Consider the following 6265-nt stretch of genomic DNA (forward strand, 5'->3'; position numbering starts at 1 on the left):
ATATCTTTTTAAATTCCACCGATTTTCCCTAACCTGATTATTGAAAGAAATTATGGCCTCTTTTTGCTAAACAATTTTAATTCAAAAGACGAAAATATATGCTCCTTAGATTTAAAATGTCTTTCTGTAGAACGAGGTTAATTTTTTAAATCGAAGTATCCTATTTTAGACCACGTTTGGTATTCGGTTTGTACGGAAAATAAAACACAGGGCCAACAAAAAAGTTTTTCTCGTTTAATGGAGCCGGTTAACCAATCGTATTTATCGTACCAACTAATATTATATCCTCGATTGTGTCGATTATCTGACGCTTTAATTGAAATCAAATTTGGTTGAGGCCTTCCCAGAGTTTTAATAATGTAAAATTTATTATCATAAGATAAAGCCACCAAAATCGTTAGATTTTTTAATTTAGTACAACTTTTCCATAATAAATGAAAAAAAAAACTTACCGAAAAGTGAAAACCTGAAAACATCTTGAAATTGAAAGAAAACACTTTAAAAACACATTAAACATATTACCAAAGAGCACTGCTATAATACACAAATATTATCAAAAACACTAAAACAATTCACCGAAATATTTTTCACTCCCGGTCCGTCACGGCATCCCGTCCAAATAATTAAATAAAAAACAAACGCAGTAATACACTAACGGAGAGCAACTGGAGACTAGCCTCCTCTAACGCTATAATTTCTGCAACTGAAATTACAAATCGGGACGTATGTCACTGGTTGGATCGGTCTCGTGGAGCCTGTGTTTTTTAAAGTGGTCGGAGGCTTGGCTCCCTTGCAACGTATGGCATTTATTATTTCGGGTTGATGGTTTATTTGTTATTCGTTCATGGGCGGTGCGTTTGAGTTTTGTTGATGCAGGATACAGTGTGGTACGTACTACGTAGTGAGTGATAGTGTTTTTTGGGCATATTATGTATTTATATTTAAAATTAATGATAAAGTAATGATACCCAAGCATTTCTAGAAAAAAATAATCATGATTATTTGTCAATATCTTTTAATTTATTGCGATGAATAGCCTCAAATTTTATGGGGAGGCTAAGCCTCCCTTGCCTCCTCTGACGAGCCACCGCTGCAAAGTTCCCTTCTTTCATTTGTCTCTGGAACAGTCGTGACTAGCAACACCAGTTACAAAAAAGTTTAGTCTTTGCGGGAAGAACTGAAAGTGGGCACAAAAAATTTTATAAACGAGATCGCGTCATACTTCAGCCACTTCATATTAAACTCGGCATAATAAAACAGTTTATGACAGAAGTGGCGAATGTATCAATTGTTTATCACACAAGTTTCCTATATTGAGTACGGTATTTTTGATGGACCACAGATTAGAGAACTCATGAAAGATCATAATTTTGTCAAATCAATCACTGGAGTCGAATCCAATGCTTGGAACTCATTTGTTTTAGTTATGAGTAATTTCCTAGGTAGCAAGAAATCTTACGACCATGTCGTATGCTATAGAACTCACAAGAGCTAGGGTGCTACTCATTAAAATCTGTCGATTTTACCGTGCTACTCATTAAAATCGACAGATTTTACATCAAAATACTCGGACAATGGAAAAGCATTATCAGGAAAGGCGGAATTTACATATGATGGCAGACTACGGAGTTTGCAACGAGATCTACCTGAACTAATTAATTCAAGGAAATCTTATGAAAGATCAATTTGTTGTGACGAATAGAAATTTCTTAACATAAGTATAGTTTTCTTGTATTTTTTAGTCAAAATAGTAAAAGTCTCTATTTTGAAAAGTAAAACTGTTAGCGATCTCTCACCAGTTTTTTTTTCATAGTCAGGGTCATTAAAATACCCCATAATAGTGAAAAAAAGAAGACAGGAATTTTGTTGACCAGTGTAATAAACGTACAGTGGAAAGAAAAAGACATATTATTTTGACTGGCTGAGTAGCCAACAGACTTACACAGTCACAGTGATGAGTGGCACGCCAAGCAGATAATTTTCATAACTCATAGTTTGTAGTTCACATAATTGCAACAGATGGCATTCCACGAATGTGTTAACTTTTCGTGTTATTTCAGTGTCAGTTTGAGTTTATTCAGTTCGAGGCAATTTATTAAATACACGATGAATCGTAATATTTGCTTAGTCTCTCAATATATATTCACTCTGTTCAACTAGTGTGATGGATATGTCCTTAAAAAAGCAAATTAATCAATGTGATTCTCATTGGCATTTCCACTCTCAGCAATCCATCATACATAACATTCCATAGAGTCGAGCCGAAGACTGACCATTGTGGCACCCCACTGTTGATATTCTCAGCTTTGGACTTGTTTTCAGCCTCCATTAAAATTTCTCTATCGGAGAGATAAAACGCAATGATGAGACAATTATCCGCAGTTGGCACTGTTAAAGGCGTTTTCAATATTCGGAGTTATTGCTGCACACAGTCTTCGATGTGCGTGGGTGAAATCTTCTTGAACACGTCTTACAATTTGCAGTACATCATTAATTGCATCGACTGTTTGGTGTATAACTTTCTTTGTATAACTTGGTGTATAACTTTGGTATAACTTCCTCTATGCGTCTAGAAGGCATATTGGTCTGAATGCACTTGGGTCATATATCGGCCTATCTCTTTGTTTCAGAAATTTTGCTAGTTTCCATTCTGCAGAATTCAATTTGTCTTGTCAGGTTGTTGTAGACTGCAAGTAAGTATTCTTTTTTTATTTGCTGCCAAATATTTCAGTATTTCTGGTGAATATCCCACCGAAAATACTAGGAGCATTGTTGATTTTTAACTTCAGTTGGGCAGTCCAGTCCGTAGCTTATTCACTTCAATGAAGCTGAAGACTATTGTAATCACATGTAAAGTTCACCTCATCATATACCGGGAATATGTGATTTACAACTATTTGTACGGTTATCATTGTCATTTATATTCTTGGTAGGTAGCCTATCAGACTTATCTTCACGATTTTCTACCCATATCCATAGATATTATACTCTACATTGTTGTATGCCGTTTTCTAGCATTGTCGCTTGGATTTTTTGATACTCTGTTGAAGGAACTTCTTGATCTGTTTGTATTCTTCCAGTAGGCGTTGGATCTTGGCCGGCATATTTCTCTTGTCGCATACTTTCGTCTTTTTCTTTTTGCGATTACTTATATCTCCGCATTTCCCCAAAATACAGGGCTTAGATTTTTTGTATAACTCCTCTTGGGCATTATTTGATCAGATATAGATTTAAAGATGATGGAGAATGCTTCTCCTGACGCTGGTGTGATGTTTTGAGAAACAACTGTTATTCTCCCGAATTTCTCTCTAACAAGCTTCCGGACTTGCCATCCTTCGTTTCTACGTGTTCCTTGTGCCACTATTTGTTTTCTGTCTGATAGTTCAAATACAATAGTTCAAATTCAATGTTCATATACAATTAGCTGTCTCGAAGGTACTTTTTCGTCCGTGTAATTCAATGGTTATGTGAAATTAATTGTTTCGATAGGGATTCTCCTACCAGTGTGTACTTGATGCATGATCTATACATCTTTGTGAAGACTTCACTCTGATACCAAACTGCTTTTTCCGAAAGTTTCCCACATTTTTTGTGTGAAGATAGAGGAGTAGAAAGCCAAATATCTTTTTTCCTAAAGATGTTTTGGTGGTCAATTACCCTATTTGCATTATTTAACAAGTTATAAGTGCTAAAAAAATACGAAAATGTAAAAAATCTATAATTTTCATTGTATCTGTAATAACTATGTTATGAAAAATAAAAAAAAATGATACATATGGTTTTTCTGAAATTTTAATTCCTTAAAAAATGATAGCCATTTATTTAAAATTTTCAACTCAATAAACAGTTAGATGAATAATGAAAATAATTGTTGTTACCAATATTTATTTTCAGCGAATCTTAGATTCATTTCAAATTATAGGTATTGTTCATAATAAAATAATGACTTGACTAACATTTCATCACTAAAACGAACTGATAATTGTAGACTTAATCAAAGTATATTCAAAAGTATGTCAAATTGAAACAAATTGCAGAAATCATTAGAAAATGAAAATTCTCTATTTCTTTCTTATGACTCTTTGAAAACTATAAGAAACAACTACTGAACTATACCATGAAAATACAGAAGTCAATTCACTTGTATGACTGGTTCAATAGTGAAACAAACTTTTATTTCAGTTTTCATATACGCACATTTTTTCATTACTCTCACTTAAACAAACGGGTACTAATATAAAGAAATCAGTTTGACAGAATTCACAATGAACCTGATTTATGATTTTTTTTTCATCACTGAAACTTGAATCAGGGCTCATCTATACGTTTCATTTTATCACCGAAAATGTATAAAGTTTATAATTGCAAATAGGAGAACTATTATTAAAAACCAAACTGGTTAAGTGTTTTTCATACCAAGGAAATGATAATTATAATAATTATAATAAATGATCTTTATTTTCATCTTGGCAGAATGATTGTTTTTTAGCCCAGTTGAACGTTTTAGGCAGCACATTATATTTGTTCGTTTCTCTACGAATTAGAATTTTTATAATTTCGTCAAAAACTTTCATAAAGTGAATATTACACACCCTTTGCTATCTCCTTTGTAAGAGCTCCAACTCATGGCTGTGCGGTGTTGCCAGTTTTCTCACTACGGCCAGTTATTGAAGTCGATTGTGGCAATAAGTACAGTGTGTGCAATTCTACTTCTTGATGACCGCTAGTTTCATCCTCTTTTGTCCTTATGCATAATCTGTCAGGGAACGCGCAGGTTGTAAGAATTCTCAAGTCTCTTCCTCGATTTAACAGGTTGTGTACCTATATGAGAAGAGCTCCAAGAAGAAAATATTCTTTAAGCCTATCATTTTGAACTTTTATGTCGCCATTTATGAAAACGGAGGTCGGAAAAATTTATTGGTTCACAATTGTATAACTTTTTGAAAAATCAATATGAAAAATTATGTCAAATTCTAAAACTATGAAAATATTTCATGTTATACTGTCTTCAGCGGCGATATAATCATGCCGCCCAGAGCACTATTTTCGGCATTGAATTAAAATTATAAATAATGTAGAGCACAGAGACTTGGCACTTTTTCCTTGTAAATTTTCCTCTCTTTCAGAATCCTTTATTTGTATTTTTAAAGTATTGATAGTTTTTCAGTAAATAAAGCAACAATAAATTGTAGATTTATACATATTTGAACCGGAATATAACCCTTGAATAATCAATAATTTTCATTGATTATTATCAACAGAAACAATCCAGAATTGAATTTGTATTGAAATTAGACAAACTATATCCATCCAACAAAAAAACACAACCCAAACAATGATAGAGGGGTGATCAGAGTATGATCACCATGCGCATTTGCATCTATTGGTTAAAATAAACAAGCCTCCTTACGCTGGCCATTCAGATTTTACTGCAATTGGCTGGCGGAATTCATTGTTACAGTGTCGGAGTGGTCACTTAATTTTTAGCGGCCGAGGAGTGTACATATACGGTATTATAAAGTTTGAAATTTTCAAAATGTCATGTACTGATACGATTGAAGAAACAACTTATTAGTGTCCCTACACTCCATCTAAAACCTTTCTATAACCAGCCGCATATTATTAAAAAAAAATCGGTCGTTCCTCAGTGCGACTCTGTACAAGTAGCCTTGTCTAGGTGATTACGTCACTATGCTATGGATAAAAAATAGAAGTTCATATAATCCTTGAAATATGTATAAAAATAGTTAAATAATAAAATGATTAAATAATTTTTCTGAAGAAAGGTTTGTTGGGTATCAGGGTCAAGTTTTTCTTAAAAAAAACAATTGTATTCTTGGCGACGTTTCGAATTTTTAATTCAATTCTTCTTCAGGGCTCGAAAAGTAGTTTCTTCGTATTGATAATATTACTATTTTAAAAACCATTACACATTAGATACATATTAAAAAAAACATTGCAACAACCAAATTTCCGTGACAACACTAACACAAAACGAAATGAAACAAACGAAACGTTGGCAAAATAATCGTTTTTTTGTTTTTTTTAAGCAAAAATCGATCATGTTACCCAACCAACCTTTCTCCACAAAAAATATTGGACCACTAAACTAGTTACCTGATAAAATAATGTTTTGAAGCATTCTGTTGCTTGGATGTACCTACAGAGTGTAGAATCTAATATATGACACAAAAGCAAAACTTCTCATTATAATAAAACTGAAACATTTCCCCATATTGTAATTTATTTTGATATTGGTTTATCA

This window comes from Leptinotarsa decemlineata, unplaced genomic scaffold, assembly GCF_025532065.1.
Source record: "Leptinotarsa decemlineata unplaced genomic scaffold, Ldec_3_MD MMD2_tig00003348_RagTag_RagTag, whole genome shotgun sequence".
NCBI lineage: Eukaryota > Metazoa > Arthropoda > Insecta > Coleoptera > Chrysomelidae > Leptinotarsa > Leptinotarsa decemlineata.